Genomic DNA, 21,800 nt, shown 5'->3' with positions numbered 1-21,800 from the left:
GAGCCTGTTTCAGAGTCTGTATCTCCCTCTCTCTCTGACCCTCCCCTGCTCACGCTGTCTCTCTCTCTCTCTCTCTCCTAGAAATAAATGAAAAAAAAAATTAAAAAAAAAAAAAGACCCTAATCTCATCCATGATGCACTTATACCCCTGAAACCAGCAAATTCCAGAAGGCTGGTTGTGCCGTGGTTCTTCTTTTTGTTTGGTTTTGTTTTTAAAGTTTATTTATTTGTGAGAGAGCAAGAGAGAGAAAAAACGAGGGGGGGGGCAGGGACAGAGGAAGAGAGAGGATCTCAAGCAGGCTCCTCACTGTCAGCCCAGCGCCTGACAAGGGACTTGAATGAAGTGTAAGATCACGACCCGAGTCGAAATCAAGAGTCGGATGTTTAACCCAGATGTCCCTGTGTTTTGGGTTCTTAACAACTGCTTGGCCTGCAGTGGAGAAAGCCAAGCAGCCCTTAGATTTTACCCTCTGTCCATTTTAACATCCCTGTGACATCGGATTCCTACCCAGTTCTTAGTTTGTGTCCTTAAAGGTCACTCTGGTGCCCTTCTTTCCCACCTACAAAGCCTCTCCAGGTCTGGCTTGACACAGCGGCTCCCTGATTGGATAAATTGATTGATTATTAATATCTTCATGGAACTGGCTTTCCATGGCTTTGCCTCCTGCCTATCCGGGCTCCTATTTACAGTGAATCTGCTATATTTCCAAGGAAGGCTCTCAGGCAGCCACAGGCTATTAGGTCAGTAGCAGACACTTGTGATGTCTGAGATGAATCTTGGGATGTGTCAAGGCAAGAAAGGACACTTGAGGGGCGCCTGGGGGGCTAAGTTAAGTGTCCGAATTCGGCTCAGGTCATGATCTCGCACTTTGTGTGTTCGAGCCCTGGGTCGGGCTCTGTGCTGACAGCTCAGAGCCTGGGGCCTGCTTCAGACTCTGTGTCTCCCTCTCTCTCTCTCTCTCTCTCTGTCTCTCCCCAGTTCATGCTCAGTCTCTTTCTCTCTCTCAAAAATAAACATTAAAAATTTTTTTAAAAAGGAAAGGACACTTGCAGTGCAGCATTTTACTGGTGACCAGTGAGTAGATGGTTTTTATACTGGTCAGGATTCTCCAGTGGAGCAGAACAAATAGAGACATTATATCTCTATCTCTATCCAGGGATAGAGGATTTGGCTTATGAGCTTGTGGAGGTTTGGAGAGTCCAGTATCTGAAGAGAGAGTCCAGTGGACTAGAAAGAGGAAAGAGCAGCAGTTCAAGTCTAAAGGCCGTCTGCTACTGAACCAGGGGACGCGCATGTCTCACACATAGTCTGAAAGCAATCTGCTAGAAAATTCTCTCTCACTCCAGAGAGGTCCACCTTCTGTTTGATCACCTTCCACTGATTGGGTATGGCCCACCTACATAATGGAGAGCAATCTGCTTTGAAGCCCACTGAGTTAAATGTATATCTCATTCCAAAATACCCTCATGGAAATATCCAGAATAGTATTTAAGTGCATATCTGGGCATTGTGGCTCAGGCAAGGTGACATGAAATTGACCATCATAATCTTCTTAGAATGGAGCATGTGCTATAAATCCATAGAGCCAAGTTGAGGCTGATCCATCAGTGCTCCTCTCTGATTATGTTAAACCAAGGATATCCACGCTTTACTCTCAGAGAAGGCATTTTCTGAAAAACAAAAGCAAAGATAAAAACAACCGACATTTACAACACGCGAATGAATTCTTTTAGAAATAGGAATCGATCTCTGCATCGTGTTAGTCTCTGCGGCTTCACAAGTGAATAAAACACTGTTCTCTGTCCTAAGGAACTGACTTTTATGGACAGAGAGATAAGGAAACAAGTAGCTGTAAAACATTGCAATAACTGCTAAAACGGCAAAACTTAAGGGTGCTGATGGACCCCATTATTTGGGCCTGTCATTAACTTCCCCGTGCTTACTTTCACATGGCTGTCATGTCACTGGCTGCACCAAGCAGTTTTTAAAGAAACAGCCATAAGAAACGTGCCAGGGAGTTGATGGAGTGGAGAGTGTTACGCAGGACGTCCCTACAGCCTCATATGTGTCCCCTTTACAAAGGGCTTGGGCGAGAAGCATCTTGATCTCTGAAGACAAAATAGCGTGCTCCCCATAGCAAATGGCGGCTCCTGCCTCAAGGACACAATTAATTCTACAAGGGTTTATGTATGTATGTTTCCTTTGAAAGATGAAAAAGCCAAAGTTGAGGACCATCTCCAGCAGCCCTCAGGACAAGGCAGCATCCATTTTGCATACTGGCTATACCTCAGTGTGTGCCTGCTCTCTCTCTCTCTCTCTCTCTCTCTCCTTTCATTTTTCCTTCCTTAGATTANAGCGTGCTCCCCATAGCAAATGGCGGCTCCTGCCTCAAGGACACAATTAATTCTACAAGGGTTTATGTATGTATGTTTCCTTTGAAAGATGAAAAAGCCAAAGTTGAGGACCATCTCCAGCAGCCCTCAGGACAAGGCAGCATCCATTTTGCATACTGGCTATACCTCAGTGTGTGCCTGCTCTCTCTCTCTCTCTCTCTCTCCCCCCTTTCATTTTTCCTCCCTTAGATTGTTTTTTAAGTTAATTGTATTTAATGTTTTATTGTCAGTCAATTCAATTTTTAAAAAAATTTTTAATGTTTATTATTTTTGAGAGAGAGAGAGCGTGAACAGGCAAAGGGGAGAGAGAGGAAACACAGAATCTGAAGCAGGCTCCAAGCTCCGAGCTGTCAGCACAGAGCCCGACGCGGGGCTCAAATTCATCAGCTGTGAGATCCTGACCTGAGCTGAAGTCGGAGGGATGCCTAACCGACTGAGCCACCCAGGCGCCCCTGTTGTCAGTCAATTCAAACCCATCGTAGAAAGACAGACGAAATTAGGTAGATGTATAGACGGATGGATGGATGGACAGACGGTGAGACAGATTTTCCTTCGAGGAAGGTTTGATGCAGTCAAGCTGGGGACACAACAATGAAGCTGAGTGGCTCTTGGCTGGTGGGGAAGAAGGGCCGTGTCCACCTGGGGTAGGTAGGGCAGAGGGATGGGGAGTCTGGATGGCACTAATCTTTGCTGAGCAGAGCTAATTAAATAAGTGGCTTTGTAATCACATCATCTGGTTAATGCACTCCAGAACGGCCCCGTATACTTGGGTCATTATGTTGATGAAAGCTTTTTGAAAACAACAAGAAAAGCCATCTCCTGATGCTCACCCTGTAATTATCCCTTTCTTGCCTACCTCTTGCTGCTTTTGATAAGAGCCATTAGGGTAATAATTACAGACTCGACTAACGTATTAATAACTCTGTGGATGTCCACTTCTTTATGCCTCTGTGAGAGACCGAACTATGCTCACCTTTTTAATGTCCTCAGTCACAGGCTGTGTCAGACTTTTATTAATGATCTGCTCCAGCTGTCCACACTGCAGCTAGCTGCAACTGTGCACAGTGTGTAGAAACAAAGCCTTTTCATTTTGCTCACGGTCATTTCCCTTTTTAGGAACTTGAAATGAAATACTGTGTTTATCCTGTATATCCTAAGAATGTACGTCAGCTGCAAAGCCTGAAATAGACACGGTTTCGCTGCCCTAAATATTTGATTCTTGAGTCAAGTTATTATAATTGCTAGACATCCTTTCTTAAATATAGTAGGGCAGTCAGTTAGAACTGCACATTTGAAATAAACACCATGTTCAGATGCAGCAGTTTCTATTGGATTTTTTTTTTTTTATAATATCCTCAAGCTTGGTGAGTGCAATGGAACAATGAGATATTTAAAGTCATCTAAATGACTTTATTCATTTAAAGTCATGCAGCCTTTAGGGGGACGTGACAAAGACGTCCTTGGGATAAGAGAAGGTGTTTCTAGTAGTGAAGGGGTATCGTTAGGACAGAAGACAAACTGTCACACGCCCTTTTGTAAAACCATCCTTAATCAGCCATTGCTTCTGCCCTACGGCTGCTGTCGCCCTGATAAGTGGTTTCAGATTCAGCCGTGAAGGCAAATACGGTTACCACAGACAAAAGCACATATTAGGGGACCGAACTGCCTTTGAACTGTTTGATAACTTATCTTCGGCGAGCAGGGCACTGAGCTAAAGTCGCAAGGCTTTTCTGACATCTGCAGAAAGAGCCTTGGGATAAAAATACCCCCAAGCAGGCCTGCTTGGTACATACTGCAGTTCGGGGGAAAAAATAAAGAAATCAAAGTTCATGTGTGTGTTTCAGGTGTACTTAGAGGTGTGAAATGTCCACGGCTCAGCCTTCTTTATGGTTAGGATTCAGTCTCGTTATCAGACTGTCTGCCTTTAGAAAGGGGCCTTTAGGGCCCAATTTTGCAATTTAATTTTGAAAGGAGCTCGATGTAGTTTGATGAGTCTGATCACATGAAATTAAACTAAGGAGGAGACAGAAATACAATTTGTTCATTTGAAGAAGGCGCAGTGAAGGGAGTTTTCTGGTGACTGTTTTGAGGACAATGGTGAAGGTTTAAAAAACACAGAAAATGTATCTGTGTCCTTATCATATATCGGGGGGGAGGTAGGCAAACAGAAGGGGCCCAGCGTGATAAAGATTGATAACACATCAACTTAACATCCAATACACCTCGCTTTTCCTCCATCAGTACTTAATGTAGTCAACAAATATTTATCAAAAACTGACTACCTATCTAGTAGTTTCTGGAACAATAAAGGAGATTAGGACAGGCATTTTTTTCTGCCCAAGTTTGCACAAACAGGTGGGGAAAAGATTGCAGTGTCTTGAGCGAAACTCCCCAGAAGCCAACAGGGGACTGGATGCTCAGAGACTGGGCCCCTCTCCCAGCCCACCCCATGGGAGAGAGGACACCCCCAGAGGGTGCTTCCTGCAGAGGCTGTCTTTGTTTCTTGTTTGTTTGTTTGGTGGGGGGGCAAGGGGAGAGGGAGGGAGAGACAAGCCCAAGCAGGCTCCACACGGTCAGCACAGAGCCCTATGCGGGGCTCGAACTCGGGAACCATGAGATCATGACCTGAGCCGAAATCAAGAGCTTAACCATCTGAGGCCCCCGGGCACCCCCGCTCAACCACGCTGCTCAGTTACTGGCTGATGACCCACATGTGCCAATGCAAGGACCCTTTCCTATTTTGATTTATTTATATATTTGTCTATTTCCCGATTTATTTTCCTTCCTCGCACTTCCCCACACCCATCTCTCCTGCCCTCACTGTCAGCAACGATTCAATTCTGGTTAGTTTTTGCCTTTGCATATCTTCATGCTCTGTGTGTACTCTTGCTATGTATGCATGCATTTTAATTTCTCCAAGGGGCATTGTTTTTATATCCTATTCTGTTTCCCACTTTGTCATCATGCGCCATGTTAATATGAATCATCATGCCACACGTCCATTAGTCCCAACTGCTGCCTAACCCTCCCCCTCTCTCCATACACTGTCCTCATGATGGATCTGCAGGTGATCTGACTCCATCCCACCATGCATGAATGTCCTTGGGAGGTGCTCTGAGAGCATCTAAGATACATGCATTTTTTTTTTTTTTTTACTAAAAACTATGTCACTAGTATTTTCTAACACATGTCTTAGAGATAATACCAAAGATGTAAAACACAGAATCTTTTTCCTCTGTAAACTGCCGTATAGTTGGGGTGGGGAGGAGGGTATGTGATCGAAATACTCTAATAAAATAAATACTTCGATAAAAAGAGGAAAAGTTAAATAAATAACTGATAAAAAACCAGAGTGCTAGATAAAAAAAATTCTCCGATGTAAGAGAAAGTAATTGGCCCTTGTCAAGAACTTACCATAGGCTAGGGTTTTTTTTTTCTAAGAATTTCCCAAGCACTAAACTACCTTCCTGCTAAGTAAGGGAGAGAGTGAGAGATTTCCAAGGGCAAAAGCTAAGAAGCTTGTTTGGAAAAAACAAGATTTTTTTAGGAAGACAGAATTTTGGAGGGCACCTGGGTGGCTCATGAATTAAACCCCCAACTTCAGCTCAGGTCATGATCTCACAGTTCCTGGGGTCGAGTCCCACACTGGGCTCTGTGCTGACAGCTCGGAGCCTGAGCCTGCTTCGGATTCTGTGTCTCCCTCTCTCCCTGCCCCTCCCCTGCTCATGCTCCACTCTCTCTCAAAAATTAATAATAAACATTAAAAAAATTGTTTTTAAAACATGGAAATTTTTCAAGCATAGCTAGGGGGCAGAATGAATTTATAGTCCGAGCAAACCTAAAGAATAAAGGGTTGTTGTTCAAAACATGCGGGACATTTGAGGGAACAGAAATTAGGACCCTTTGAGGCTGTACACAGGAAACATAAGGGGTAGACATTTCTTAGAAATACACAGCACGTGATGTATCACTTAATGTTGCTTTAAATTATGAATAGAGATGGTTTCCTATTAAATATCTGTTGAACCACTAATATGGGCCATGTGATAGCCTAAAATCTGGGATCCCAGAAATGAACCAAACAGCCTGAGGCAGGCCATTATCCTCCTGAAATCTACATGCTAGTGGGTAAAAGTAGACGATAAATAAGTAAAAAGTGGGGGTGCCTAGGTGGGTCAGTTGGTTGAGTGTCTGACTTCGCCCCAGGCGGTGATCTCATACTTTGTGAGTTCGAGCCCTGTGATAGGCTCAGTGCTGACAGCGTGGAGCCTGGAGCTTGCTTCAGATTCTGTGTCTCCCTCCCTCTCTCTCTCTGCCCCTCCTCCATTCATACTCTGTCTCTCACTCTCCAAAACAAATAAAGTTTAAAAATAATAAATAAATAGATAGATAAATAAATAGGGAGCAGACAAATAAGCAAATCGAATTAGAAATATCTGATAACATGCACTTGCTTTCATGATATCCTAGTATGGATTAGAAAGACCTGCCCCCTTGGGGTGGACAAAGTAGAGAAAAGAGGTACCACTTCGCCTGTGATGAAAAGCATATCTACTCAATAGCACCTTTTACTAATACCAAGGCGCCGTTCCTCTAGCATGTGGGAGGAATCTGCGGGTCAGATTTCAGCACCCTCACCCTCATGGCTTGGAGCCATGGCGATGCCCAAACCACCCAGCTCAGAGGCAGCCCACACAAGGAAAACAGTGCCGGAGGGTCGATGTGCTAACGTGACCTGGGGTGTTCTCGCTGATATAGGTGATATTTGTCCTGAGATCTCAGAGCTGGGAAGGAGCCAGCTACACCAAGATGAAAGAGCAGCATTCTCGAAAGTGGCGCTAATGAGACCAAGTGCCCCAGCCCAGGGCTACTGTGGCTCATAGAACTAAAGGCCAGGGTCTCAAGGAGAGAGGAGGCCTGGTTATGTGAGTTAATTCAAGAAGGAGGTTAGTAAGAATCTGTTGAACAAACTGGTTTCTATGTAAGATATAAAGCACACATACAAACATTGAGGCTGTGAAACCCTGACTTATGAAATCAAGATCCTGGAATGTTATCATTGAAAGAGACCTCATAGTTGAAGCATTTTTCTTATTTTTTAAAAAAATTTTTAATGTTTATTTATTTTTGAGAGCGAGACAGAGTGTGAGCAGGGGAGGAGCAGAGAGAGAGGAAGACAAAGAATCCAAAGCAGCTTCCAGGCTCTAAGCTGTCAGCACAGAGCCCGAAGTGGGGCTCAAACCCACGAATCGTGAGATCATGGCCTGAGCCGAAGTCGGACGCTCAACCGACTGAGCCACCCAGGCGCCCCACATTTTATTTATTTAAGTAGGGAAAAAAAGAATGATAGAGGATAAAAATATGGACCCAAAACATAAAATAATATTAGAGCTGGTTAGTAAAAGAGCAAGATAAGAGGACATTTAAAACAAAAATATACCCTTTCTAGAGAAATGGACAAGTAACAAGTTCGAAATCTCAAGAGTAAAACAAATGTAATTACTTAATTTTTCTATACCTGAACGTATTAGACATCACAGACTCCATTTTATTAGGAAGTAGAAAATTGACTGAGGTCCAATTGGTGACTCTACTCCCCTCTTTCTGGTGCTTTTTCTAAGTCCCAGGACATATGTGCCATCTGAAGCCTCTGGCAGTGCTGGGGACAGAGAGAGGTGGGGGGTCCCACCTTTACTTACCGCTCATTGCCACCTTTGCACACTGGTGCATATGGCAAGCTGCTTGTTCTCCCCTGGTGAGGACCTTCCGTGGCGGCCCTTGGAGCTTGTCTGAACTTCCTTTAGGCCCACGGGAAATGTTCTGTACCTTCCCGTGTCACTCAAGGTGAGTGGATTCCGTAAAACTGACCTAGGCTTTCAGCCCCATCGCTTGGTCTGATGGTCTTTCTCATGCTATCTCATTCACAGGGGAGACCAAGGTCTTTCCCACTTCCTGACCTTAGTCCCTGACTCTTCCACCCTTTGTTCCTCAGTCCCTGTGTTGAGATTCTCCACCCCCCTTTCCCTGGGGGCCACCAGCTTCTCTGCTCTCTTCCCTGTTACTTTGCATGTAACAAGTTATGTTGGACTTATTAACTAGTATTCAGAATCTTTCCTTTTACCCCCAGATCACCCAGATATGTCGTCTTTATTGTTTGCATTCTGCTCTGATGGAACTCGCTGCCTGAAAAAGGGAAGTCGATAGAGTAATAAGACGTATTCCTGAAGAAAACTAAGTCCACATTGATCAATAATATAGCCAACCATTTTCCAAACACGTATGACGTATCAAAATAAAATAATGCTTAAGACGAGCTATGTGTTGGGGCGCCTGGGTGACTCGGTAGGTTAAGCGTCTGACTTCGGCTCAGGTCATGATCTCATGGTTCGGGGGTTCGAGCCCCTGTCAGGCTCTGTGCTGACAGCTCAGAGCCTGGAGCCTGCTTCTGATTCTGTGTCTCCCTCCTTCTCTGACCCTCCCCTGCTCATGCTCTCTTTCTCTCTCTCCAAAATAAATAAAACATTTAAAAAAAAAAAAAAGACAAGCTATATGTTGTTCAACCCTGTTGCAACTCCATGTAACCTAATATGTCTTAAATGTTTTGTAACTATATCTCTTAATTATAAACTGCTTCCCTCAATTGCAGATACACATTAGTATAGATAATGGATAACTAGATAATGTATGTGCATTTCTCTAAAATTAGATTAAATATTGAGCCCAGGCACTCACACAACAACCCACATATACCCTAATGTAGCGAAGACTTTGTGATCTGCTGGGATGTTCACCTAAGCCAGATGACAGAGGGGAGTCCTTGTTTACAGGACAGTGCTCTAGTTCTTCAAAGAGCATACAGGGCTGAGTCCTTTACCTGGTGTGACATTTCAACTATGTGTTGAACCATGAGAATTAAGAGAGTTTGGAATAGTCAAACAAACATCACTTTCATCAAGTCATAGCTACAGAAAAGTTAGCCCGACAAAAATCACAGGGTCCTCGCCTCTATTCCCAGGAAGTTAACTGGTCTAGGTATTTCCCCACCAACGTGGTCAAACATTTCCCATATTAAGTTGAGCACATACTGGAAACTATATTAATCACCAAAAATAGTAAGAGAAAAAAAAACAAACAAACACCAGACTAGTTGGAGAAACAAACAGGGAAATCCAATTAAATCCAATGTAAAATGTCTATAACTCCATGATTGTGTGGATCATAACAGACGGGCTATATATGCCAACTAAAGTTGGAGAATTCTCAGAGAAAGGCTAATATTTGAATGGGCTTTAAAGGATGAGTAGGAGTTTGCTAAGAATGAACAAGGTGAAATCTTCTTGTTCAGGTTTTCTTTAATCTTTTTATGACATTGAACCTCTTCAACAGTCTGGTGAAACCTATAAACTCCTTTGCAGAATAATGACTTTTAAGCATTAAAATATGATATGATATTGAAATGCATGAAAGCAAGTTAATACCTAGACTTACAATTATATGGTTTTTAAATGTTGCATTAAAATACAATTTAAAAATATTCAAAAAATTGTAATATATCACCTATGTCAATGTGTTAATAGATCTTATTAAACACAATCTACTAGCAGGGATCTAACAAGTATATTTTTAAAATAGTGGTTAGGATACACAATTGTCTCAAGTTATCTACCATAGTTGTAATGTGATATAGAGAAAAAAAATCTATGCTCAGGGTGCCTGGGTGGATTAGTTGGTTTATCAGACTTAATTTCTGCTCCGGTCATGATCCCAGGGTGGTGAGATCGAGCCCCACATTGGCTTGGCACTGGGCGTGGAAGCTGCTTAAGATTCTCTCTCTGTCCCCCTCTGTTCCTCCCCAGCTCATATGCGCACTCACGTGTACTCTCTCTCACTTTGTCTCTCTAAAAAAGTTTTTTCTATGTTCTGTTATTAACAAAGTCACAAGCTATTACTAATACTATTGCTGTGATGTGTTGTGAAATTTGTTGGAAAAAATGGTAAATTTCAGGTGATGTGAGTGAAAGTAAATAAGAAAGTATTCTTTTTCAAGCTCACAAGACTTCCATCTACAGACGCATTGGGAATTTGGGGACCCCAGATCAAAGACTGCAGTGCTGGAAAGACTGACTGACTGGCAAGTGCAAACATCTGGAAACCAGGAGACACCTTGATGAGACTTGTAGGAGAGAGAATTTGGCCTGGTTAGAGCTCTGAGTGTGAATAAATGGACCAAGATGAAACCAGCTTATGAAGTCGTGTATGCAGATTAAATCATTTTGACTCTATGTTTTTGACACGGGAAGCCTCAAAATGATTTTAAGCAACAGAGTAGCAATGTCATAATGCTCGAAGTTAAATCTGATATCAAGTTAGGGGATATTCTGTACAATTCTTTGTATCTTTAAAAAGATACAAATTTGAGGAGCCATAGCACAAAAGAGGATATATTTCATTTCCAAATGTTCTAAAATCCATTCTTTTTCTATATGTAGCAAAGAAGTCACAAAGATGAAGATAAGATAACCTGAGGTGACATCGTGGCATGGCCCATAGTGACATTTAGCAATTCTTATGGAAATTTAAGCAGTTTAAAAATATCTGGGGAATGTTTCCACCTGTCCATTTAAGTATTCCGAGAATTTTCTTGAACCTCTGTTGGCTTTCCCTTTAACTCTCTGCTCTTCTATCCTGCATCAAGGAGGGGGGTAGGGGAGTATAAATGCCAAGGGCCTCCTGATCCAAGGGCACACGGTTGACATTTAAATTTCACCAGAAAGAGCAACCTCTTCTAATAAGGGTTAGGCTTTGAAAATATCTATAAAAGAGGGCCCATATACCCTAGACTCATATGTTTAAGAGTTATAAACCAAGCCAAACATTTGTTCAATAAAATGATGTTTGTTTGAACATTCAACTCCTCACTTGACAATATCTCAGAATGGGTATTCAACCGGCTGAGCCACCCAGGCATTCCTACAGAAACTGTTTCGAATGTTCCTAAAGATCAGTAAATCTTCATAACTGTCAGATGATTTGTGGATTTGATTTCTGGAAACAGTAAAAGTCATTTGATTCCTAACAAACTTAATACAGGAGGTCAAAGTTACTCAAACTATCTCCTTCACGGCCTATTGTGTGACTGGCGCCTTATTTTGTTACCATTTTTAATATTATATTGATATTCGTTTTCTCCCCATCTCACAGATGGGAACGTGAGTCTCAGGTATTTGCCCAATGAAACACAACCAGGAAAGGATAGAGACCCAAGTATTTCAGATGCCAAAGTCCATTTTCTTTCCATTAAACTGTAATGTATCTGAAGTGAAATCATTAAGCTAGCAGACAAATGGAAAATTATTATTCTGTGGGGTTACAGTGAAGCCCTTCTCGTCCATGGATAACCGTGTCTAGGTGAAAGTTTAATTGGATAAGGAGTGTGAAATAAGAAATGTCGATGAATATTGTTTGTTTAATGAATCAATTACATTAGATCGAGTGTTACATATCAGATATTTTCTCTGGCATCATTTTTCCACATCCCCAGAGATATTCAATTATTTAGAGATACTTTTATTCATTAAAAATACAGTCCATGCATATTATGTCACAAATCAGTTGTGTGTGTGTGTGCGTGTGCGCGTGTGTGCATGTGTGTGTGCTCTCCATTGACCACTAATTCATCTCATCCTTCAAGCTTGTGTCACTTATTATCGCTTCCCAAACTGTCCCGATTCAAGTTCAAACTGATGCTTCCCTCTTCATACCTCCATGGCTTCCTTCAGAAACATCAATGACAACAATTCCAACAAATGTTTGCATTATTTATTTGGTGGATTGTCTCTCTCACCAGACTCAGAGTACTTAAAGACAGTAACTATGTCTTCTTACTTTGGTTTTCTCCCTATCTATCACAGCAAGAAGTATTTTTTTAAACAGAAATTTTAATCTAGTTGTCATTTATTTTAAAACAGCCTCATTTTGCTGCCCTTATTATTATACCAAATTAAAATTAGATTCAAAACAAAAACAATATTTTCAGAGAATATATTGTGTGCTGGGCACAATGCTTTTTCCATCTCAGCTGGTTTTAATATGGTGATTTTAGATGATTTCATTTTCTTCTGGTCAATGTCCAGCTCTTGCTATGTTGACAGGTATGCATATATGTGCACATGTGTGGTACGTGTGTGTGTGCACATGTGCATGTGTGTGGGTGCATATACTTGTATGTGTGAGTGTGTCATTTGTGTGTGTGCGTATGTGTGTGTGCATGGGTGTGTGTGCGCTTGCACTCCTGATGAGATGGAGGCATTTGTGCCCTGCAGGCACTAAGGTTGGCCAAGTTACTCCTGATCTTCCCACATTATTCCTCTTTGCCATGCCTTCAGCCCCTGGAAGGCACGGTCAGGTGAGCCCACGGAGCTGTAGATGTGGCCATGGCTGCGCCTGTGAGAACATGCTCATCTTCTTGTTGATCAAAACCAGCTTATGACTTTGAAATAGAGCTACAGTATTGAGATTATGTTTTCCTCCTTTATACCTATGGATAGGCTCCCTAATCTTACCGTGAAAACGGTGGGTACAGCCAGCCCTTCTCTGGCTCAACTAAAGAGACTGGCCTTATCAGGGCGGAGGTTCTAGGGACCGAAATGTCTACAGCATGGAAACGGCTCATTTTTTAATCCAATTTTATGTGCCAGCTCTTAGTCAAATGTTGTGCAGGGTAATACATTAGGTAAGATCCTGCTCGCTCAAGTCTAGTTGGGGAGACAGATGTGGAAGCCGATTCTTCGAGTTCCCCTTGGTGAGTGCAGTGAGGGAGTCACGGACAGGAGATTAGGGACATCAGCGCTATGCCAGCCTACACGGCCCTGGGAGGGGATTCCTAGGAACTGATGCCTGAGCTGAGTATTCAACATTAAGAAAGAGCCATTCTGGTAACGATGGGGACAGGAACGAGGTGTAGGGGAAGCCTGACAGAGCAGACACTGGGACAAAGACAGTATTGTGAAGCTGTACAATGTGTGTCATTACATCTAGTTCAGTGCTGATTATATGAAGTGAACACATTGGTCAGTGTCCTCTTTCGTAAACTCTAATAGCAAACGGCTTCAACCACAGCCGGGGTGTAGGCTCCCTTCCCATTTTATATTAGCTGCGTTCCCGGTGTGGGCCGCAGCAGCTGTATCGCCTTTACTCTAGACTCTGGGCTAAAGAAGCAGCCCCTCTGTGCCAAATGCTATTCTCACGGGCGGACGGAGAAGAGCGATGCTGGAATCGTGCAAGTCTCTGAAACTGTCTAGTCAGGCACAAAGCATGGCTTGCTTTCTCTTGTCATCCACTGGCCAGATTGTGCCACCTGACCAAGCCCGACATTATGAAGGAAAGGAATTCTCTTTCACCAGTTAACTCCTGGCCGAGGATGGGGGTGCACACTCCTCTTAAAGGCAGGGGATTCTGGGAAAAGAGAATATAGTAGTCGGAGTCTGGCAGATCTTCAACAGGAGGAGATGGTGTTCTCCTGAAGGATGCCCCTGAGAGCAAACATCAGGGCACAACCCTGGGCAACCTCAGTGACTCCCAGGACTGGGCATTCATCTGCTTTGGGCTGTCTTCATAAAATACCACTGCCTGGGAGACTTATGCAACAGAAATGTTAGAAAGAAAGAGAGGAAGGGAGGAAGGGAGGAAGGGAGGGAGGGAGGGAGGAATGAAGGAAGGAAGGAAGGAAGAAGGAAGGAAGAAAGAAAGAATGGAAGAAAGAAAGAAAGAAAGAAAGAAAACCAGAAAATGTATTTTCTTGCAGTTCTTGAGGCTGAAGTCCTCTCTTCTCAAAAGGACACTATTCCCATCAGGTCAGGGCCCTACCCTAGTGACCTCATCAGTCAGCTGAGTCAATTCCTTAGAGGCCCCATCTCCAAATAAGGCCACACTGAGGCTTTGTCCTTCAACATATGAGTTTGAGGATATAAAGGCTTAGTCTTCAAGATCCCCTTTTAAAATCATACCAAGTAGCTCCAGGCTTAGGAGTCAGAAGCGAAAGTAAGAGGCCCTTTCTCTGGTGCCCCCACAATGGCAGTGAGGACATGCAAACAGGCTCTTGGTAACTTTCCGGTGACTTTCGGGTCAGTGTTCACATCTCCATCATTTGGAATCTCTTGTATGTGGTCTTTTTTCAAACATAGAATCTTTGCCCATATCATTCCAACTTTCTGAAATATCCACTCCATCTTTTTAAATTAACTAATTATCACTTACCTAGCTATTTATGTTTGTGATTTAAGTGATCTGGGGCGCCTGGGTGGCTCAGTCAGTTGAGCATCTGACTCTTAATTTCGGCTCAGGTCATGATCTCACAGTACATGTGTTTGGGCCCTGCATCGGGCTGCACTGACAGTGCGTAGCCTGCTTTGGATTCTCTCTCTCCTCTCTCTCTGCCCCTCTCTGACTCATACACACTCTCTCTCAGAATAAATAAATAAACTTTTAAAAAATAGTAAGTGATCTATTTTATAAAACCCAGTCAACTGCTTCCTCTTCCAATTTAGCTCCGCCAAGGCCCTTATTACTGATTTCACCTTCCTCACAGCTTCCTTGTGGTCACTTTCCCAATCATTGGGTAGTTCTTTATGTATTCGAGTTTCTTCTCTTTCTTAGAACATTAAATGAAGTCATCTCTGTCTCCCAAACTCTTGCACAGGCTCTAACTAGGTCAATGTAAAAAATGCATGAATGAATGAATAAGTGAATGCATAATTAAGAGGGTATCCCGTCTTCCTCCAAGGAAACTTGCATGCTTCATTGGGCCATCCCTTCCTTCTCCAAAATATCCAAAACCACACATTAGTAGGATGTGAGGCATGACCCGGAGGAAGGGAGAAGGGAAAGGAAGAGGAACCTTTGTGCCAAGAGCCCATCAGATGGCTTGGTCATTACTGTCAACTCCATCTTGGCTTCTGCTTCTCGGAGCTCCCACACTCTTGCTGTCTCTGGGCCATCAAAGGCTCTTTCTGCAGCTGGCGATCTAATTAGGCAGCCTGGAGGGCCAGGGAGGATCGGGGCAGGCTCCCGTCTCCTGCTTGGGAAATTGCTCTCCGTTTTACCAGCGCCTTTTGCATTTTGCAGCTCCCAGGGGGTAGAGGGCAGTGCCGGTTGAATTCCTGGCTAAGCCATTTGGCCCAGAGCCTCCATAAAACCTCGGCCCCAGCCTTCCTGACTTGGGCTTTCCTCATTAAACCTGGAGACAGGAGCCTGCTGTTTGGGCCAGCAGAGGCCTAGGTGAGACAGCCTGCTCTCCCTTCCCTGAGGGCCCAGGACCAAAACAGAAGCCAGGGTGGGGTAAAAGAGACCTTGGGGGCCCCTGAAGGGAGGGAGTGAGGTTGCACAGAAAACAGCGATGTGCAAGCCAGAACCCTGATTTCCAAACATGGGCCCCCCTCCTGAGAGTTGGGTGGTCCCCTGCTTAGAAAAGTTCACAGCCGACACCTCCCTCCCACTTAGAACTTGAGCCTGAACCAGTTTTGCATTTTGTGGACGGTCTGTGCAGTACCCGGAGGGCCCAGAGGGCCTTCTTGTTGCATAAGAATTGCTGCGAGGCGCCCTGCACTCCTCGTCTGCAGGGAGAGGGAGGGGCGGGTCATGTGGTTACAGTATCCTCTGGGCATGGGTACAAGATGCTCTCCGGACAGCCTGTAGCAGCCACCGGAGTGGGACTCCTTGCTCCGTGACTGCCCTCAGCAGCGCTCTGAGTTTCCAGGGGAAGCACAGGCACCTCAGACAAGCTGCGTCCCTCCCAGCCTCTGGCTGCCCTGTCCCGCTCTCGGCAGAGTGCTCCCTGCCAGCAAAGTGGGGTCTCCCCGAGTCCTCACCTTTAGGGGACTTCACGGTGCTGGCACAGAGCGCATAGGAATCGGGACAGGCCGAGATGCAGATGCAGACCAGGAACCAGGAGCTGAGGACAGGGGGCGGGGAGCCACATCATTCTAGTGATGGGGGCAGGGGGCAGAGAAGCGCGTCAGCTCCATCACACATTCAGAAACATCCGATGCGCATGCTTCCTGCAAGGGAAGCATCTGAACGAAGGAAAAGGATGCATTTCTCATCTAATACAATGAGCTGTGGAAGGAGCTGCACTATGAGACAGTACAATAACTCTTAGCTCAACTTGAGAGGGAAGAGATCAGAACATAAAGGGGGCAAGGGAGAGCAGCAGCCCCTCCCTGCAGACTCCCAGTAATCTCCCGGCTTCCACTGCATAGGGGAAGGGGTGAGTCCTATGTTTTTGAAGCCGTAAGAGCAGGGCGGCTTCACCGAGGCGCTGGCCCAAGCCACACAGCCCTCCCTTGAAGGGCCAGAAGGAGAGCTTCTCCCCAGCTGTCACTCACCCTTTGCAAGCTGCAAGGGCGCCGGCCACACCTCAGTGCTGTTGTGTGGACCCCACCACAGGGCACGACCTTCCAGCATAGCGAGCACTTAATGGGGTCTAGCGAGAGTTTATGGGTTTTGCACTCTGACAAGCCTGGCCTCCAACACAGCTCCCCCTTTGTGCCTGAGGTCACCTCAGGCAAGTTACTTAGCCTCACTGAATTGTGCTTCTTCAAACGTAAACTGAGGCAGGGATCCCTCTCTTGATGGGTGGCTGAAGGATCCCAGATTATCCTCATGAAGTGATTTGCGCAATACCTGGGTCACAGTGGATGCTAAACCATTGGCAGCTATGTTCGTGGGCGCAGAAATTCATGAATGAAGTAAAAATAGGTACTGCCTGAGGTGTCTCCCCAGCTTTCACACTCTAGGATCTGTATCATGACCTAGTCCTTGGAGTTTAAATCAGGGTCTCTAAAACGTGCCTGAGTGCTTCCTGGAACCCAAGACCTAGGCTGGAGGGGAGCTAAAATGACTCCTGCCTCTCTAATTCCGAGACGCCGTGATTGATTACCAATTCCCCACCCCTGGAGGCTGTGTTTGCTTCTGGAACTCCAGATGAAACCATGCGGTGTTTGACATTAATGTATTTCAGGGTTCTCTAAACAACAAGTAGTTTTCTAAAAGCCATTCAGAAAGAGCAGACGTGCCCAAGAGTCCTGGCTCTGCCCCTAAATTACCATTTTTCCACTTCTACTTAGTATATTTGAGGCACAGCTAATTTTACTGCCTACACCTGTCACCGGCTAGCATCTAAAATAACTGAAAGATAAACAGGTGGCATTGTGTCTGTTTCTATAAATAACAACAGCTACCACTTAGGGGACACTCGTGTAGCCCTTTGTCTAGCGTTGTATAGGTAGTAGCTCCGATTCTCATACGAGCCTCGTTAGGTGAGTCTAAGAGCTCAGAGGGGTTAGGTAATTTCGGAGCGTGATTCAGCAAGAGTCTTTAAGAGTCACAGTTCAAACTGCTTTATCAGGCCTTCCAAGCCCGTGTGTTTTCTACTGTTCTACACAACGCCTCAAATGCACTGAGAAAACACAAACGAGGTGAATACATAGGATACACCTGGCAGTTTGGTGCTGTAACTCCAGCTCTGGAACTTACCTGGGGAGAGAATGGAGCGACCGCATGTGACGTGGCTACACTCCCACATGAAGCTGGGCATCAAAAGTTCTCCTCTAAGGTCATATATATGTGCATATATGAGAATATGTATTTATGATACAGAAAGTTCCAAAGGAAGAGTAAAAGCCTTTTCATACCCACGCTTCCCCTCTCTTGAAAGGTTACCACCGTTGAAAGTTATATACATTCCTATGATATACACTGTTCTATATCTTGCCATTTTTGGAGATCTTTTGGTATGATCACATTAAGAGGGTTTTGTTGGGTTTTGTTTTGTTTTGTTTTTGAGAGAGAAAGTGAGTAAGCAAGTTCACGTACATGTGGCATGAGCGCATGCACTATCTGGGGAGGGTCAGAGAAAGAGACAGACTCTCAAGCAGGCTCCACACCCAGTGCAAAGCCCGACTTGGGGCTCAATCTCATGACCCTGAGATCATGGCCTGAGCTGAAATCAAGAGTCAGATACTGATCTGACAGACCTCCCAGGCACCCCAAAGTTTCTTTTTTTTTTTTAATGATTTTTAAAAGTAATCTCTATGCCCAACATGAGGCTCGAACCTGCAACACTGAAATCAAGAGTTTCATGCTCTACCGACTGAGCCAGCCAGGCGCCCCACAAGTTCACATATTTTTTAAAAAAGATTCCCTACCTTTCCAGGATGTGCCACAAGTCATTTAAGCAGTCTCATATTGATCAACACCTTATTTTATTTCAGGTTCTGTTTGTTTGCTGTTTACTTTTGAGAACAAGGTGCAGTGAATATTCTTTTGTGGAAAACATGTGCAAGTGTTAATGGAAGGTAACTTTCCTAAATAGTGGCATTGCTATACCCAAAGTAAGCATGGAAAACAAACAAACAGACAAATGTTTATTGAGGGAAGGGAGGAGATTAAGTGAAAGGAAGATGTTATGAACTCAATGTCTGTGTCCTCATCCCCAAAGTCACATGCCGAAGCCCTAACTGCCATTTTGAAAATATTTGGAGGTGAATCCTTTGGAAGGTAGTCAGGTTTAGATGAGGTCATGAGGGTAGGACCCCCATGATGGGCTCAGTGTCCTTATAAGACAAGGAAGAGTGTCCAGAGCTTTAAATTTAAATTTTAAGGGGCGCCTGGGTGGCTTAGTCGGTTAAGCGTCCGACTTTCACTTAGGTCATGATCTCACGGTTCGTGGGTTCGAGCCCCGCGTCGGGCTCTGTGCTGACTGCCAGCTCAGAGCCTGGAGCCTGTTTCAGTCTGTGACTCCCTCTCTCTCTGACCCTCCCCTGCTCACACTGTCTCTCTCTCTCTCTCCCCTAGAAATAAATAAAACATTTTAAAAAAATTTTAATTTTAATACATGTTATCAAATCATCATTTCACCAAACACAACCAGACTGCTCATATGTTATATTCTCACCAGCCTTGCTATCATCAAATGTAACTGAGACAAAGGATGAGAAAATAAGGAAGCAAGCCCCAAAGGTAAATGGGGAAACTGAGGCCTGGGGCCAGTCTATGACCAGTATCCTGCCAAGAGATAGCTGAACTCATGCATTAAAACATTGAAAACACACGGAGGATGGTGGGGGAGAAGAAGGGGAAAAATAGTGGGGGAGAGGGAGAGAGGCAAACCATGAGAGACTCTTGAATTCTGAGAACAAACTGAGGGCAGATGGGGTGGAGGGGAGGGGAAGGGGGTGATGGGCATGGAGGAGGGCACTTGTGGGGATGAGCACTGAATGGTATATGGAAACCAACTTGACAATAAACTATTTTTATTTTTTTTAAATAATTTTTTTAATGTTTTATTTATTTCTAGGAGAGAGAGAGAGAGAGACAGCGCGAGCAGGGGAGGGTCAGAGAGAGAGGGAGTCACAGACTGAAACAGGCTCCAGGCTCTGAGCTGGCAGTCAGCACAGAGCCCGACGCAGGGCTCGAACCCATGAACCGCGAGATCACGACCTAAGTGAAAGTCAGATGCTTAACCGACTAAGCCACCCAGGCGCCCCGACAATAAACTATTTTTAAAAAAACACTGAAAACACACACACAGAGGAATATACACACATATACACAATGCACACATACACACATGTATATCTGTGTGTACACACAAATTTATGCATGCTCTGAATACCACTGGAAACAAATATATCCAGCATGCAAATTATTATTTTTCTTAAGGGAAGAAAAATTGGTTCCTTGGAGAAAAGCGTATGAGAAAGACTCATTTTCACTCTTTCTTCTTTTGTTCTGTTGGAATTCTGTCCACACACAGGCATTACCTAGTCACAAAGTAAGTAAGTAACGTGAAAAGAATCTCAGAAAAGAACATTACAAATGCACCTCACCTGTGATTCAGCAATTTTCACTCCGGAAATTTATTTCACAGCTAAGCTCAACCAGCACCAGCGTATGTACAGAATGAAGTATATTTAGAATTATTCCCAGAAGCATTGCTTGTAATGATGAGAGATTAGAAATAGCCAAAATGTACCTCAATATGGACAAGTGAAAGCAATATTGTACACACTTAAATGCTTGGCACTCACAGCAAAGACTGAATAATTTCATGATATATTGATACGGACATTTCTCAGAGGTATGCTATTAAATGAAAAGGTGAATTGTGGAAATATGTATGTGATAGCTACCATTTGTATAGAAAAGCAGTCCAAAATTCTGGCCATGTGCATGCATGTTTGACAAATAGAGTGTACAGATAAGTATGTTATAGATCATGCAAATAAAACATATATCATAGTCTACACACCAACAAGCAAACACACACATTTTTAAAAGCTTTCTTTAAAGTTTATTTATTTTTGAGAAGGAGAGACAGAATGCTAGCAGGGGGAGGGGGAGGGCAGAGAGAGAGACACAGAATCCGAAGCAGGCTCCAGGCTCCAAGCTGTCAGCACAGAGCCCGATGTGGGCTTACAAGCCATGAGATCACGACCCAAGCCGAAGTCAGACACTTAACTGACTGAGCCACCCAGGTGTCCCCCCAACACATGTATACCCATATACATATCCTTGCATTAGAATCAAGCACCTCTGAGAAGACACCCAAGCAGTAGATAACGGTAGATGTCTCTAAAAATTGGGTGACAAGTAAGTAAAAAATGAGGAGTCTTTTACTCCATAGTCTTATGTTCCTACCGAACCCAAAATATAAATGAATAAATTAAAATTTGGGAGAAATGTGTACGGGCCAAACATCCAACTCAGAACTCTGCACTCACTTCCTAATAATGCCATCTCACTGACAGAGTTTTTCCTGGTGGTCAGTTTTGCAAAGCGGCATGTGAGAGAAGGGCACTCTCGAAGGTTGATGAGAGGACCCCATGGAGGAGTGAGGTGCTTCACAGAACGCCTGAGCCGGGATGTCAGCAGGAGTCTGCATGGACGTCTGATCTGGTTTCTGCCCCAGGTGGCTTTGTTGAATGATGTTTCCCTTCCGACACCTACAAATTTGATATTTGCCGTCACATACTCATGAAGAGGAATGGCCACTTCGCACTCCTCGAGAGTGGAGGAGTCGTAAATACCCCAGTGTTCTGTAGCCGAATATTTGCAGGTGGCTTTGGAGGGAGAGATTGGCACCCTCCCAAATGGTGTGTTACTTTTAATCCCCCTTCATCTACTGGTGCTTGTGTGAGCTGGAGTGCCTATCCTAAATGAAATGGTATCCCCCACCATTTATGTAAACGATTCAAATAACATTTAATGCTTATTTAATGCCTAATATATATATATATATATATATATATTCTTGGAAATACATGATATCTTAACTTCTCAGGGCAGTAAACACACGAAGACATAAATAACTCAGAAAGGGCTGCTGACGAGTGAGGTCGTGAGAGGCG

Source organism: Crocuta crocuta, unplaced genomic scaffold (genome assembly GCF_008692635.1).
Source record: "Crocuta crocuta isolate KB4526 unplaced genomic scaffold, BGI_CrCroc_1.0 scaffold129, whole genome shotgun sequence".
NCBI classification, from domain to species: domain Eukaryota; kingdom Metazoa; phylum Chordata; class Mammalia; order Carnivora; family Hyaenidae; genus Crocuta; species Crocuta crocuta.
This window is presented reverse-complemented; position numbering follows the sequence as displayed.